Source organism: Oncorhynchus mykiss, unplaced genomic scaffold, assembly GCF_013265735.2.
Source record: "Oncorhynchus mykiss isolate Arlee unplaced genomic scaffold, USDA_OmykA_1.1 un_scaffold_216, whole genome shotgun sequence".
NCBI classification, from domain to species: Eukaryota; Metazoa; Chordata; class Actinopteri; order Salmoniformes; family Salmonidae; genus Oncorhynchus; species Oncorhynchus mykiss.
The window spans coordinates 191,533-209,724 of record NW_023493686.1 but is presented as its reverse complement, the minus strand read 5'-3'; the positions used below and the strand labels follow the sequence as shown (position 1 = coordinate 209,724).

The 18,192-nt window shown below is 38.2% G+C and overlaps 1 pseudogene; it reads right to left on the bottom strand.

Moving 5' to 3' along the window:
- LOC110485367 overlaps positions 1–18,072 on the bottom strand; it is a 29,072-nt pseudogene extending 11,000 nt beyond the window's left edge.
- Positions 18,073–18,192: the final 120 nt, after the last annotated feature.

Sequence of the window (18,192 nt, the reverse complement as noted above, 5' to 3'; positions counted from 1 at the left end):
AGTAGGGGTGGATTGTGTAAATGTGTTATATTGGTATATTGTATCATGAGAAATGTGTTGCAATGTATATAATTTATGGTATGTTCTAATGGGAGGGGCTTCCCCTACAAAAAGAGCCTCTTTCAGTTCAAAGGAAGGGACCATTACGGATTGAGCCGTTGATGGGGCAGCATTGTTTTTAAGCTGTCCCCATAATGTATACTTTGGATGGAAGTACTGTTGTTTTTCTTCTGGGTTCACCATGGAAATAAACACACAGAAGTACTGTTGCGGCTCCGCCATCTTTTTATTTGATAGAGGTTTTTCAGTTTAACCTTCTGTCCTACTCTACGTGACAATAGCCAACCATGCTACCATTTATCTATCGCTCATTCAATAGCCAACCATGCTACCATTTATCTATCGCTCATTCAATAGCCAACCATGCTACCATTTATCTATCGCTCATTCAATAGCCAACCATGCTACCATTTATCTATCGCTCATTCAATAGCCAACCATGCTACCATATATCATTCATCAGCCTACCATTTATCTATCTCTCATTCAATAGCCAACCATGCTACCATATATCATTCATCAGCCTACCATTTATCATTCATTGGCCTACCATTTATCCACTGATCATTCAATAGCCAACCATGCTAACATTTATCATTAATTAGCATACCATTTAGCCTGGCTAACAGGGGATCCCACTCAGTTTTCACAATCAAACACCAGGAAATGGCCAAAGAACCAGCTCATCTGCTTTCACTCTGTGTTCACTATTACACATTCAATGTTTCTACATGAAATCAACAACAATCTTCAGAAATGACTGTCAAAGCAACACCTCGGGCTTTACAATGGTGGTGAAGTTTGGAGACATTCTGGGATTAAGTGGGTTAAAATCTTCCTAGAGGTGACACAGAGGGGCATTCTGGGATTAAGTGGGTTAAACCTCCCTAGAAGTGACACAGAGGGGCATTCTGGGATTAAGTGGGTTAAACCTCCCTAGAAGTGACACAGAGGGGCATTCTGGGATTAAGTGGGTTAAAATCTTCCCAGAAGTGACACAGAGGGGCATTCTGGGATTAAGTGGGTTAAAATCTCCCTAAAAGTGACACAGAGGGGCATTCTGGGATTAAGTGGGTTAAAACCTCCCTAGAAGTGACACAGAGGGGCATTCTGGGATTAAGTGGGTTAAAATCTCCCTTGAAGTGACACAGAGGGGCATTTCAAAATGCTGAATTTTGGTAATTTAGCAAGTCTATTAGAAGTCGACCGATTATGATTCTTCAACGCCAATACCGATGATTTGAGGACCAAAAAAAGCTGAAACCAATTAATCAGCAGAGTTTTTATTTGACCAATCGATATATATATATATATATGTGTGTGTGTATGTATTTTTTTTAATTGGCCGATTAATCGGTATCGGCTTTTGTATCCTTCAATATTATATATATATCTGTAATAATGACAATTACAACAATACTGAATGAACAATGTACACTTTTAATTTTAACTGAATACATCAAATCAATCTAGTCTCAAATAACATGAGAACAACATGTTAAAAGGAACAACCAGCTTTCATGGGTCTTCAATAATCCCAGTTAAGAAGTTTTAGGTTGTAGTGTAGAAAGCAGAGCTTGTCTGCCTGGTCCCCTGTCAGTCTGCTCCTCCACTTATCATAAATGTTTCCCACCTCACTGAACACTCTCTCGCTTGGGACCGAAGAAGATGGAGGACAGAGAAACTTCTTCGCCAGTGGAGCGAGTGATTGAAATCTGTTCTCATTCTGCTTCCACCACTCCAAAGGCAAGCCGCTCTTTCTGTCAATGACAGGCTCTGTGAGGTAACGCTCAAACTCAATGTCAAAACTGCACTGGACTCCAGCCCTGCCCTGTTGGCTTCCAAGGATTCTAGCGTAGAGGCTGTCCACCAGACTGGGTGGCTGATCTACCTGGACTCTTTGTTTTTTTGCACCTGGATCTGTGTCCTCCTCTTCACTCGTCCTTTCTGCTGTGGCTCTGGGATTTGGTTTCCTTAGTAGGTCAGACTCCTCCTTCAGCCACTCTTTTGCTTTCTCTAGTGCTGTCCCTGAGGCGAAGGCATAGCTCTTGTAACGTGGATCCAGGACAGTCGCCAGCACCAGGCACTTTGTCTCCTCGGCTATGGAGAACCTCCTTGTCAGACTGTCCAACATGGTCTTCCGTAAAGTGTTGATGCCTTGAGTAGAAGAACCCTCCTGCTGCAGCATCAGCTTCAGCACCGACACACTGGGGATGATGCATGCTGCTGTAGAGTTGGAGTGGCTCATCTCCACGGTCACCTCCTCCATAGGTGCCAGAGTCTCAATTAGGCTAGAGACAATGTCCCACTGTGTAGCAGACAAACTGCTGATGTGTCCGTATTCACCTGCATACGCATTCAGTGCACGCCTCTGTTCAAACATCCTCTGCAACATGTGTAGTGTGAAGTTCCAGTGAGTTTGAACTGTTTGGATGATGCTGTGTTTGGGGAGGCCAAGCGCTTCCTGAATGGCCCCCAGCCTCTGTTTGGCCAGTACAGAGTGGTCAAAGTGAGATGCACAGCTCTCCAGCATGGCAATAATGTTTAGCACAGCTCTCTGACTGGATAGGCCGTCGTTGATTACAAGCTGTAGGGTGTGTGCACTGCAGCTGAAGTCTGGAAGCTCCGCCAGTCTCACACCTTTCATCATGTTTGCCCCACTGTCTCTGAGGACCAGCACTACACGTTCTGTGTGGATTTCCCAGTATTCCAACGTGGTCAAAAACATCTCTCCGAGGTAGTTTCCTGCGTGTGATCCAGTCATAGTCTTGACATTCAGCACAACCTGCTTTCTTGTCCAGACATCGTCAATGAAATGTCCAGTAAGGCTCATCAGGGACTCTGTAGTGCCTGACCAGCAGTCCGTTGTGAATGCCATGTGTGGAGCGTTCCCTGGTGCCACCAGATTCTTCACTTTCATCACAACTCTTTCATGTGTTTTATCTAGCATTTCTGTGCGAAAGAATGTTTCATCTTTGATCCTGTACAGGGGTTCAGCAAGACTAATCAGCCGCTGAAAACCAACACCAGACACCACTGTGAATGGCTGGTTGTCAGTGGCAATCATCTCAATAATTGCTTCATCCATCTTCTTGGCCCTTGGATCTTTGTCCTGCCATTTTGGATCTTTGTCCTGCCATTTTGGATCTTTGTCCTGCCATTTTGGATCTTTGTCCTGCCATTTTGGATCTTTGTCCTGCCATTTTGGATCTTTGTCCTGCCATTTTGGATCTTTGTCCTGCCATTTTGGATCTTTGTCCTGCCATTTTGGATCTTTGTCCTGCCATTTTGGATCTTTGTCCTGCCATTTTGCTTGTTTATTAAACAGTTGCAAGAGTGTAGCCTGCGATGTGTCTGTATCACTTTTCCCTTGTGAAGAATTTGCGTTTGCTTTTTTCATCATTGCTTCCTTATGGGCTTTTGGATGGGTGTTCTTAAGGTGATTCCACAGGTTAGTGGTATTTTTGGATTTAGCCATTGCTGACCCCATGCTTATATCGTTATCACAAATAAGACACCTTGCTTTCCCTGGTGCCAATTCAATGTAATGGTCCCACACTGGTGCTCTGCTTTTCTCTGCCATCTGTAAAATTAATCACACACACACACACACACACACACACACACACAGACACACACACACCTCTCTGAAGTGACAAGGATACAGAAGTCTGCATAGGAGACAAATACTCTCAACTGTTTGACTAATAAAAATATAGTTTTTTATTTATTTAGTTTACCTGTGATGAATGTTGTAAACAAAAACTGTCATTTCTATATGCAGGAAATCCTATTTTAATACTGGGCATGGTAAGAACCGACGACCAAAGTGTGAGTCATAATTCCCATGACACCTTCCAGCAAAATCTGAAAAGCGGTTCCTTCATTCATTCCATAGGATGTTTTTAGATCAAATTCAAATAAGGTCTGTGTTTCCTGTAGGATTACACCACCTTCACAATTTGATCACTGTGCAGATATCCATAGGACAAGGTAACTCTGATCAATATCGACTAAATATAAGCGAAGATATATATTTTTTTAGTAGAGTGGATTTATTGAAAATATGTTGACAAACGTTACCTTATCCTAGTGAGATTTGCACGGGTATCAAAAACACAGAGGCGTTGGAGTAGATCAAGACGTTCTCTATGAGGTCATAATGATTAGTAACATTCTCTATGGGGTCAGACCAACATGACGAGGTCATAATGATAGTAACATTCTCTATGGGGTCAGACCAACATGATGAGGTCATAATGATAGTAACATTCTCTATGGGGTCAGACCAACATGATGAGGTCATAATGATAGTAACATTCTCTATGGGGTCAGACCAACATGATGAGGTCATAATGATAGTAACATTCTCTATGGGGTCAGACCAACATGATGAGGTCATAATGATAGTAACATTCTCTATGGGGTCAGACCAACATGATGAGGTCATAATGATAGTAACATTCTCTATGGGGTCAGACCAACATGATGAGGTCATAATGATAGTAACATTCTCTATGGGGTCAGACCAACATGATGAGGTCATAATGATAGTAACATTCTCTATAGAAGACATGAACTGTAAAATAACGAAGGAACCCCTTTCAAGTTCAGCCGCAAGTTATTACAGGAATTATAACGCGTTGACTATTTCTCTCTATAACATTTCATATACCTTTGACTTTTGGATGTTCTAATAGGCACTTTAGTATTGCCAGCCTAATCTCAGGAGTTGATAGGCTTGAAGTCATAAACAGCGCTGTGCTTCAAGCATTGCTAAGAGCTGCTGGCAAACGCAGGAAAGTGCTGTTTGAATGAATGCTTACGAGCCTTCTGCTGCCTGCCACCGCTCAGTCAGACTGCGCTATCAAATATCAAATTGTAGACTTAATTATAATATTAACACACAGAAATACGAGCCTTTGGTCATTAATATGGTCAAATCCGGAAACTATAATTTCGAAAACAAAATGTTTATTCTTTCAATGAAATATGGAACCGTTCTGTATTTTATCTAACGGGTGGCATCCCTAAGTCTAAATATTGCTGTTACATTGCACAACCTTCAATGTTATGTCATAATTATGTTCGCAACGAGCCAGGCGGCCCACTCTGTTGTATATACCCTGACTCTGCGTGCAATGAACGCAAGAGAAGTGACACAAGTTTAATATTGATATTTCCCTAGTTTAATATTAAAATTTCCCTAGTTTAATATTGATATTTCCCTAGTTTAATATTGATATTTCCCTAGTTTAATATTGATATTTCCCTAGTTTAATATTGATATTTCCCTAGTTTAATATTGATATTTCCCTAGTTTAATATGGATATTTCCCTAGTTTAATATTGATATTTCCCTAGTTTAATATGAATATTTCCCTAGTTTAATATGAATATTTCCCTAGTTTAATATGAATATTTCCCTAGTTTAATATGAATATTTCCCTAGTTTAATATTTCCCTAGTTTAATATGAATATTTCCCTAGTTTAATATGAATATTTCCCTAGTTTAATATTTCCCTAGTTTAATATTAAAATTTCCCTAGTTTAATATTGATATTTCCCTAGTTTAATATTGATATTTCCCTAGTTTAATATGAATATTTCCCTAGTTTAATATTGATATTTCCCTAGTTTAATATTGATATTTCCCTAGTTTAATATGAATATTTCCCTAGTTTAATATGAATATTTCCCTAGTTTAATATTTCCCTAGTTTAATATAAAAAAAATCCCTAGTTTAATATTGATATTTCCCTAGTTTAATATGGATATTTCCCTAGTTTAATATTGATATTTCCCTAGTTTAATATTTCCCTAGTTTAATATTGATATTTCCCTAGTTTAATATTGATATTTCCCTAGTTTAATATTAATGTTTCCCTAGTTTAATATTAATGTTTCCCTAGTTTAATATTGATATTTCCCTAGTTTAATATTGATATTTCCCTAGTTTAATATTGATATTTCCCTAGTTTAATATTTCCCTAGTTTAATATTGATATTTCCCTAGTTTAATATTGATATTTCCCTAGTTTAATATTGATATTTCCCTAGTTTAATATGAATATTTCCCTAGTGTAATATGAATATTTCCCTAGTTTAATATTTCCCTAGTTTAATATAAAAAAATTCCCTAGTTTAATATTGATATTTCCCTAGTTTAATATGGATATTTCCCTAGTTTAATATTGATATTTCCCTAGTTTAATATTTCCCTAGTTTAATATTGATATTTCCCTAGTTTAATATTGATATTTCCCTAGTTTAATATTAATGTTTCCCTAGTTTAATATGAATGTTTCCCTAGTTTAATATTGATATTTCCCTAGTTTAATATTAATGTTTCCCCAGTTTAATATTGATATTTCCCTAGTTTAATATTGATATTTCCCTAGTTTAATATTGATATTTCCCTAGTTTAATATTTCCCTAGTTTAATATTGATATTTCCCTAGTTTAATATTGATATTTCCCTAGTTTAATATTGATATTTCCCTAGTTTAATATGAATATTTCCCTAGTGTAATATGAATATTTCCCTAGTTTAATATTTCCCTAGTTTAATATAAAAAAATTCCCTAGTTTAATATTGATATTTCCCTAGTTTAATATGGATATTTCCCTAGTTTAATATTGATATTTCCCTAGTTTAATATTTCCCTAGTTTAATATTGATATTTCCCTAGTTTAATATTGATATTTCCCTAGTTTAATATTAATGTTTCCCTAGTTTAATATGAATGTTTCCCTAGTTTAATATTGATATTTCCCTAGTTTAATATTAATGTTTCCCCAGTTTAATATTGATATTTCCCTAGTTTAATATTGATATTTCCCTAGTTTAATATTTCCCTAGTTTAATATTGATATTTCCCTAGTTTAATATTGATATTTCCCTAGTTTAATATTAATGTTTCCCTAGTTTAATATTAATGTTTCCCTAGTTTAATATTGATATTTCCCTAGTTTAATATTAATGTTTCCCCAGTTTAATATTGATATTTCCCTAGTTTAATATTGCCTGCTAACATTAATTTATTTTAACGAAATATGCAGGTTTAAGAAACATATATACTTCTTTAAGAAAGGCATTGGTGTTTATGGTGAGGTACATTGGTGTTTATGGTGAGGTACATTGGTGTTTAGGTACATTGGTGTTTATGGTGAGGTACATTGGTGTTTATGGTGAGGTACATTGGTGTTTATGGTGAGGTACATTGGTGTTTATGGTGAGGTACATTGGTGTTTATGGTGAGGTACATTGGTGTTTATGGTGAGGTACATTGGTGTTTATGGTGAGGTACATTGGTGTTTATGGTGAGGTACATTGGTGTTTATGGTGAGGTACATTGGTGTTTATGGTGAGGTACATTGGTGTTTAGGTACATTGATGTTTATGGTGAGGTACATTGGTGTTTATGGTGAGGTACATTGATGTTTATGGTGAGGTACATTGGTGTTATGGTGAGGTACATTGGTGTTTATGGTGAGGTACATTGGTGTTTATGGTGAGGTACATTGATGTTATGGTACATTGGTGTTTATGGTTAGGTACATTGGTGTTTATGGTGAGGTACATTGGTGTTTATGGTTAGGTACATTGATGTTTATGGTGAGGTACATTGGTGTTTATGGTGAGGTACATTGGTGTTTATGGTGAGGTACATTGGTGTTTATGGTGAGGTACATTGGTGTTTATGGTGGAGGTACATTGATGTTTATGGTGAGGTACATTGGTGTTTATGGTGAGGTACATTGGTGTTTATGGTGAGGTACATTGGTGTTTATGGTGAGGTACATTGGTGTTTATGGTGGAGGTACATTGGTGTTTAGGTACATTGATGTTTATGGTGAGGTACATTGGTGTTTATGGTGAGGTACATTGATGTTTATGGTGAGGTACATTGATGTTTATGGTGAGGTACATTGGTGTTTATGGTGAGGTACATTGGTGTTTATGGTGAGGTACATTGGTGTTTATGGTGGAGGTACATTGATGTTTATGGTGAGGTACATTGGTGTTTATGGTGAGGTACATTGGTGTTTATGGTGAGGTACATTGGTGTTTATGGTGAGGTACATTGGTGTTTATGGTGGAGGTACATTGATGTTTATGGTGAGGTACATTGGTGTTTATGGTGAGGTACATTGGTGTTTATGGTGAGGTACATTGGTGTTTATGGTGAGGTACATTGGTGTTTATGGTGAGGTACATTGATGTTTAGGTACATTGGTGTTTATGGTGAGGTACATTGATGTTTAGGTACATTGGTGTTTATGGTGAGGTACATTGATGTTTAGGTACATTGGTGTTTATGGTGAGGTACATTGATGTTTATGGTGAGGTACATTGATGTTTATGGTGAGGTACATTGGTGTTTATGGTGGTACATTGGTGTTTATGGTGAGGTACATTGGTGTTTAGGTACATTGATGTTTATGGTGAGGTACATTGGTGTTTATGGTGGTACATTGGTGTTTATGGTGAGGTACATTGGTGTTTATGGTGAGGTACATTGATGTTTATGGTGAGGTACATTGATGTTTATGGTGAGGTACATTGGTGTTTATGGTGAGGTACATTGATGTTTATGGTGAGGTACATTGATGTTTATGGTGAGGTACATTGGTGTTTATGGTGAGGTACATTGATGTTTATGGTGAGGTACATTGATGTTTAGGTACATTGATGTTTATGGTGAGGTACATTGGTGTTTATGGTGAGGTACATTGATGTTTATGGTGAGGTACATTGATGTTTATGGTGAGGTACATTGGTGTTTATGGTGAGGTACATTGGTGTTTATGGTTAGGTACATTGGTGTTTATGGTGAGGTCCATTGGTGTTTATGGTGAGGTACATTGGTGTTTAGGTACATTGGTGTTTATGGTGAGGTACATTGATGTTTATGGTGAGGTACATTGATGTTTAGGTACATTGGTGTTTATGGTGAGGTACATTGATGTTTATGGTGAGGTACATTGATGTTTATGGTGAGGTACATTGATGTTTATGGTGAGGTACATTGGTGTTTATGGTGAGGTACATTGATGTTTATGGTGAGGTACATTGGTGTTAATGGTGAGGTACATTGGTGTTTATGGTGAGGTACATTGGTGTTTATGGTGAGGTACATTGGTGTTTAGGTACATTGGTGTTCATGGTGAGGTACATTGATGTTTATGGTACATTGGTGTTTATGGTGAGGTACATTGGTGTTTATGGTGAGGTACATTGGTGTTTATGGTGAGGTACATTGGTGTTTATGGTGAGGTACATTGGTGTTTAGGGTGAGGTACATTGATGTTTATGGTGAGGTACATTGGTGTTTATGGTTAGGTACATTGGTGTTTATGGTGAGGTACATTGATGTTTAGGTACATTGGTGTTTATGGTGAGGTACATTGATGTTTATGGTACATTGGTGTTTATGGTGAGGTACATTGGTGTTTATGGTGAGGTACATTGGTGTTTATGGTGAGGTACATTGGTGTTTAGGGTGAGGTACATTGATGTTTATGGTGAGGTACATTGGTGTTTATGGTTAGGTACATTGGTGTTTATGGTGAGGTACATTGGTGTTTATGGTTAGGTACATTGGTGTTTAGGGTGAGGTACATTGATGTTTATGGTGAGGTACATTGGTGTTTATGGTTAGGTACATTGGTGTTTATGGTGAGGTACATTGGTGTTTATGGTGAGGTACATTGGTGTTTAGGGTGAGGTACATTGATGTTTATGGTGAGGTACATTGGTGTTTATGGTTAGGTACATTGGTGTTTATGGTGAGGTACATTGGTGTTTATGGTGAGGTACATTGGTGTTTAGGTACATTGGTGTTTATGGTGAGGTACATTGGTGTTTAGGTACATTGGTGTTTATGGTGAGGTACATTGGTGTTTATGGTGAGGTACATTGGTGTTTATGGTGAGGTACATTGGTGTTTATGGTGAGGTACATTGGTGTTTATGGTGAGGTACATTGATGTTTATGGTGAGGTACATTGGTGTTTATGGTGAGGTACATTGGTGTTTATGGTGAGGTACATTGGTGTTTATGGTGAGGTACATTGGTGTTTAGGTACATTGGTGTTTATGGTTAGGTACATTGGTGTTTATGGTGAGGTACATTCGTGCAACAATTGTGCTTTTGTTAAATCATCACCTGCTTGGCGAGGTGGGCTGTGACTAGATGATAAATTAAAAGGCAGGGCATCGACTATATGCAACGCAGGACAAGCTAGTTAACCTAGTAATATCATCAACCATGTATAGTTAACTAGTGATGATGTGAAGATTGATAGTTTTTTTTTATAAGATAAGTTTAATGCTAGCTAGCAACTTACCTTGGCTCCTACTGCACTCGCGTACCAGGTGGTCAAGCCTGCCACGCAGTTTCCTCATGGAATGCAATGTAATCGGCCATAATTGGTGTCCAAAAATGCAGATGACCAATTGTTATGAAAAATCGTCCCTAATTAAAATCGCCCCTAATTAAAATCGCCCTTTAGTATTTATATTAAAGACCAGATTTATTGATTTCACAATGGCCTATATTAAAGGGCATCTCATTGAACATGTATTTTAATATTGGATAATAATAGTAATAATGGAACGACCCTGACATTTTAACTGGTGATATTTTAGGGACGATAACCAAGTGAAACTCATCCCACACGGAGAGCAGTGGTAAGGCTTCTCGCCTGTGTGTATTCTCTGATGATTATTTAGGTATCCTTCCCAATGGAATCTCTTTCCACACTGTTCACAGCTGTACGGTTTCTCCCGTGTGTATCCTTTGGTGGTTATTTAGGTGTCCTACCTGATGGAAACTCTTCCCATACTGATCACAGTGGTATGGCTTCTCTCCGGTGTGATATTTCTGGTGTTCACTTAGCCGTCCTGCCCGACTAAAGCTCTTTCCACATTGGGGGCAGTGGTAGGGCTTCTCGCCACTGTGTACTCTCTGATGTGTCTTTAGGTCTCCTGCTTGATTGAAGCTTTTACCGCATTGGGAACAGTGGTGGGGCTTCTCTCCACTGTGAATTCTCTGATGACTCTGAAGGCATCCTTCCAACGTAAAACCAGTCCCACACGGAGAGCAGTGAAAAATATTGTCTCCTGTGTGAGTTTGTTGGTGTGCCTTTAAATGTGATAACTGATTCTTCCCGCATTCAGAGCATTGATGAGGCTTCTCTCCTGTGTATTCTCTGATGTTTATTACGATTTCCTTCATCACTGAAACTCTTCCCACATTGGGCGCAATGGAAAGGCTTCTTTCCTGTGTGAGTAAGCTGGTGCGTCTTCAAGGTGCTTGGGGTCTGAAATCTCTTGCCACATTGACCACACATGTAAGGCTTCTTTATTTTGAGAGTCTGTTGGTGTGGTATGAGGTGAGTTGGACAAATAAAACTGTCTCTGCAATCTGAGCAGGGGTGGGGCCTACAAGTGTGTCTTCTCAACTCCTCTGGATCATAGAAACTAGTGAAGCAGTCCATGCAGTGGTGATGTTTCTGTCTTGAGTTCCTCCGTCTGTGTTGTTTATGGTTTCCTGATGCTGTGGAACTGGGCTCACTGTCTGAACCTGGGTTGGAGATCTCTCCTGTGGGAATATGAACAGATATGGGGTTAGAATCAGGAACAGCATTGGAAGGGGCTTTAAAATACGTTTGATGCCAGCAGAAGCAATACAATAGGCACCAACCTCTCTCCGTACTCCACACCTGAACTTACCTGGGTCAGTGATACTATCTACTGCTGCCTCCTCTTCCTCTAGGTCTGGATCAGACACTTCCCTGTTCTCCACCTCCTCTTTGACTTCTCTCTCCTCCCATTCCTCTTTTACAATCACATTAAGTTCCAGTGTTTGACTGCAGTCCTCCAGCTTCACTGACACCATCTCTGGACCCTGCTGTGAGCTTCTCTGGGCTGGAACACCACAGCCAGAACCCGGGGACTCTGTGGACATTGGTTCAGACATTGAAGGCTAGAGATGGATCCAAAAGAGGAAGCACAACAAGTGAAAGGTGAGTTTCACTAAATGATAAAGGGATAGAACGTGCTCAATATTCCATGCACTAGGAATCCCCGCTAATAAAATGGAACTAGCTAGCTCACGTTGCTATGGCAACGACAGCAATGTGGAGGAATTATTTGGGTTATCTTTTGCTTACTTACCAGCCCTTAAATCATGAATCTCAGTTCCAGTACATTACACAGAAGAGTCATTGACCCCATGACGGAGGTTTTTGGAGATAATCTTCTCCCCGGGGTCAAACAGTGACAAGGGTCTGTAGAGTTCAGCTCCGACTACATCGATTTCTTAAAAAGGTAACGTGGTAAATGCTTGTACCTCTGTCTGTCCTGTGTAGTTGTGGTTACCATGTACCTCTGTCTGTCCTGTGTAGTTGCCTGCCTGCCTTTGTCTGCTGAAATCCATTATTTTTACTACATAAGACAAACAGAGGTACAACATAAGGTGAAATGTAACCTCTCTGTCTGTCTAACATAGTGTCTATACATACATAGTCTATCTTGTCCTGTGTAGTTGCCTGCCTTTGTCTGCTACATAAGACAAACAGAGGTACAACATAAGGTGAAATGTAACCTCTCTGTCTGTCTAACATAGTGTCTATACATACATAGTCTATCTTGTGTGTAATGTGTGTCATTTTGAATAGAATGGATCGGCTCTATTTTGACATTAAAAGCTCTTTCTACCTTCTTGAGAAGTCCCTGATTTATATTGGTACAATAATATGACATTCCATTACATTAATCTTCTAACTCACTCCAAAATCTTCTGACATAAGAACAGTCCCAAAACAAATGGTCAAGAGTCTCTGGGTCACAGCCACAAAATAGACATTTGTTATCAATAGCTATTTTAAATCTGTGTATAATAAATGTCTTTACAGGGTAGATTCTATGAATGAGTTTGTATGATACTTCTTTCACCTTATTAGATATACAATATTTACCAGACAACAACGAAACTTTGCTCCAGTTCACTTGTCTTAGGGCTGCATTCCAGTACATTTTAGCAGAGGGAATAGTAACATGTTGACATAGTTACATGACATAGTTTCCTCATATGGGGCGGCAGGGTAGCCTAGTGGTTAGAGCGTTGGTCTAGTAACCGGAAGGTTGCAAGTTCAAACCCCCGAGCTGACAAGGTACAAATCTGTCGTTCTAGGACAAGGCAGTTAACCCACTGTTCCTAGGCCGTCATTGAAAATAAGAATTTGTTCTTACTGACTTACTGACTTGCCTGGTTAAATAAAGGTATTAAAATAAATATACATGTCTTCTCATTGAGAACTGAGGCTACAAAACCCTCAACAGTTGCACATTATTGTTATATTCTCCTAAGAGAAGCACCTTTAGGGGCAGCTCTAACAACACCTTTAGGGACAGCTCTAACAACACCTTTAGGGACAGCTCTAACAACACCTTTAGGGGCAGCTCTAACACCTTTAGGGGCAGCTCTAACAACACCTTTAGGGACAGCTCTAACAACACCTTTAGGGACAGCTCTAACAACACCTTTAGGGGCAGCTCTAACACCTTTAGGGGCAGCTCTAACAACACCTTTAGGGACAGCTCTAACAACACCTTTAGGGACAGCTCTAACAACACCTTTAGGGACAGCTCTAACAACACCTTTAGGGACAGCTCTAACAACACCTTTAGGGGCAGCTCTAACAACACCTTTAGGGACAGCTCTAACAACACCTTTAGGGGCAGCTCTAACACCTTTAGGGGCAGCTCTAACAACACCTTTAGGGACAGCTCTAACAACACCTTTAGGGGCAGCTCTAACAACACCTTTAGGGACAGCTCTAACAACACCTTTAGGGACAGCTCTAACAACAATTTGATACTCCTCAGGAATGAATTGTGTGTTCTCATAAATTCTGGATAATCACATTATTCAATAATTGTTTCACCCAAATAATGTTGTTGTCAAACCAGTTCTGGAACAATAAAGATGTTTTTGTATTTTATGTCTTTATTGTTCCAGATTGTATTACCTATGAGGGGAAACATAGTGTTTGTACGTGAGGTTCCAAGTTAGAAGTACTTGTTTATGAAAGTTTGCAGCTTAATAGGGATTTTACCCAAATCAACGTTGCATTTTAGTAAGACTTCTAGACCACCAATCTATTGGAATATTAAATTAGGGATGATATTCCAAATGCAATCCTTATTTCTTAAATAGTTTTGTTTCCATTTAATCATAAATATTATATTAGAGGTTTTACAATCCAGAGTATTCAACCCTCTCTCACCTTGGGTGCTACATATTACCGCTTTTCTTAAATAATGAGCTTTATTCCTCCATATGACGTTAAATTATTTAGTATCAACCATTTTAGTTACTGACAGAGGACCATCCAAGGCAAGGGAGGTATAAACTAATAATAAAACTGATAAAAGTACACGCCCAGATAAAGATTTCGTAATAACCAGGAGTTAAATCTCTTTCCAATGTCCTCTACAATAGGAGAGAAATTTAAGTCGGCCCTTTCTTTCTGATCTTTGCTAACTGTAATACCAAGATATGTGATCACATCTTTTACAGGGATATTACATACTGAGTTTAAGTCACATCTTTTCCACAAAAATTATTCACATTTCCTGATATTCAGAGATAAACCTGATACATGTGTGGAAGGCATTAATACACTCAACAGCTTTCCTGACTTCATTAGGATCTTTTTTTATATTTTTAAATGCTGGTGTCGTCAGCCAATTGGTCAATATTTTATCTCTTTGTCTTGTATCCGAATACCCCTAAAACTATCCTTATTTATATGAAGTGTCATAACTTGTGTGATCAATACAAATAAGAAAGGAGAAAATTGGGCATCCTTGTTTAATTCCACGTCTAATCTCTGTAAAGTTCCGTGGGATAATTTAACAGGGCTGTTACTATTATTGTAAAGTGTCTTAATTACATTTGGAAAATATTGACCAAAACCAAAAAAAATTAAGAGTGTCAAAAATAAAATAATGTCCAACTGTATCAAATACCTTGTAAAAGTCTACAAATAAAATAAAGTTATCTTCCATAATGTGCTCATTGTCGTCTATCAAGTCCAATACTAGTAGAATACCTATATGTCTGCCCTTAATAAAACCAGACTGGGTTTCATCAATGATTTGGTCAACACCTTTTTTTCAGTCTTTCTGAATGGATGGATGCAAGTATCTTTCCATCGTTGTTCATTAATGTGATCGGTCTCCAGTTTTCTTACATCATAGAATGTTTGTTTGGTTTGGGTATTACAGAAAGGAGGCCTTGTGTCATAGAAACAGGCAGGACCCCTAAATCAATTGCCTCCTTAAAAACATGAAACATAAATTCAATAATATCCTTCTGATAACATTTATAGAATTCACTGATAATATTTATAGAATTCACTGATAATATTTATAGAATTCACTGATAATATTTATAGAATTCACTGATAACATTTATAGAATTCACTGATAATATTTATAGAATTCACTGATAATATTTATAGAATTCACTGATAATATTTATAGAATTCACTGATAATATTTATAGAATTCACTGATAATATTTATAGAATTCACTGATAATATTTATAGAATTCACTGATAACATTTATAGAATTCACTGATAATATTTATAGAATTCACTGATAACATTTATAGAATTCACTGATAATATTTATAGAATTCACTGATAATGCCTTCATTCCCTGGAGATGTGTTCTCTTTCAACTTGCTGATACATTTTTTTTTTTTTTCATTGATAGAAATAATTTGATCACAAGACTTTTGGAAGTCTTCATCTATAAATGTTGCATAGTCTTTGACAGAGTCCTAGCAAGGCAGATATGTTGTTAGTGGGACAGGCATCACTGGTATAAAGGTTACCATGGAATTCTGAAACATATTTTGAAATATCTTTTGGGTTTTCATTTTCTTTGCCATCTCTATATTAAGCTCATGAAAATATTTTTTTCTTTCTAAATTGTAAAAGTATTTTGTATTTTTCCCCACCTTCCTCCAACCATCTCCTTCTTGATCTTACCAATGCCCCTTTTGCTCTCTCTTCATACATCCGGTCCATTTCTAGTTGTAAAGAGAATAACTTACCCGTTCCTTCTTCATCAAGGTCCTCCATAGAGATTAGAGAAAGGATTTCCTTAATAAGTTTATCTTCCCTCAATCTTTTAAGTTCAGCAATTTCTTTACCTCTTCATATGGCTGTTTGTCTTATTTCACACTTCATGAATTCCCAATATTTCCCACAAGACTTAAATAGTTGGGCTTTCTTCCAATTGTCTTGTATAATATCTTTGGCATCCATCTTGAAATGATCATCTTCCAACAGTCTACTATTGAGTTTCCAATAACTCCGATTCGGTTTAACTTCAGATCCATTAATATTTAAAGATAAGAATATAACTTTATGATCAGTAAGACTTGATGGTTCAATTGATACCTTCACTACAGAATTTTCTAATGAATTAGAAATCAACCAGAAGTCAATTGTTGACTGTCTGGACGTGTCCTTGTTACTCCAAGTGAAGTCCTTTTTATCAGGACATTTAGATCTCCAAACATCGACTAATCCAAGATGGCAGTTATTAAACTCAGGATTAACAATGCTGGATCTGTTAGGAGGGGGATATCTGTCAATCATCACATTAGATACAGAATTAAAATCTCCACCTAAGATAATTTTGATATCCTGAAATACACCTAGAACTCTGAGTCTCTTCTTCAAATTCTTGACATAATATCCCGTTGTTTTGTTTGTTGTTGGATGCATAAATATTCCCTAATAAAAACATTTCACTGTTGAAATTCACTGTTAAAATGAACCAACGTCCAGAGTGGTGAGTGTTACTACGGACGACCTTCCCTTTAAATGCACCTATTAAAACTGCTACACCTGCAGAGCGGTGAGTCTTCCTACTGATGACCTTCCCTTTAAATGCACCTATTAAAACTGCTACACCTGCAGAGTGGTGAGTCTTACTACTGATGACCTTCCCTTTAAATGCACCTATTAAAACTGCTACACCTGCAGAGTGGTGAGTGTTACTACTGACGACCTTCCCTTTAAATGCACCTATTAAAACTGCTACACCTGCAGAGTTATGAGTCTTCCTACTGATGACCTTCCCTTTAAAGGCACCTATTAAAACTGCTACACCTGCAGAGTGGTTGTTGTCATATGATAACCAGATATTGTTACCACAATTGCATCTCAATAAGTGACATACCCTCTTGGCTCTCATCTTTTCCCCTGGGGTTTGACTGGAGTGCCGGGGTCGTAAGGTCGTAAGGCCTGAGCTGGGGACTGGAGGGGCGCAAGTTGTGAGTATTGTTGTCCATACTCACCACATTGTCATCACCCATTGGAGTATCTCCCCCCACAGTTACATTCTGAAGAGGAGTGCCCACAACCACACCATCTTTTGTGGTTAACTGTCCATCTGACGATCTCCCCATTTCTTTCCTTTTGGTTCTGGTCGTGGAAGTTTCCATGTGCGTTCTACAAGCTAGTTTGAGCTAGCAAGCTTATCTGGGTATCTAGTAGTGTCAAACTTAGTTTTAGAGGTGGAAAACTTGCAGAAAATAATCAATTACGTTGGTAAACAAACTAAACCATATTCACACGGGGTTTATCACCGTAGAAATGAACTACCAAACGGTCATATTTGGGTAAAGAAATCCAATCATTCCTTCAACAACCAAAACAAATGATCTGCACTGACCGCCATCTTGCGCGCCCACAGCGTGTTTACTGAAGGCTAGTTAGCAAGCTAGCTAGATCAATAGACTAATCAATGTTGATCGGGTGAACGTGGACAAATAATCCGACTATTAAATCGTGTTTGTTGTATCTGGAAACGTTATAGAAAATGATAGAAATGTTGATTTTTCCCTTCACACTTGATTTTGAAAGTTGCCCGCTGCTGTTGTTGTTTGCCCTGTTTTAACAGAACGAGATATGCGCTGTTCCCGCGAGAATACAGATCTGTGCGCTCTAGACCGTCGTGGCTGCGCATATTGCGCGCAAATTCATTTCATCTTTCTTTCTGAATAGGATTTAACATTTTATTCAACATTTATTTAAC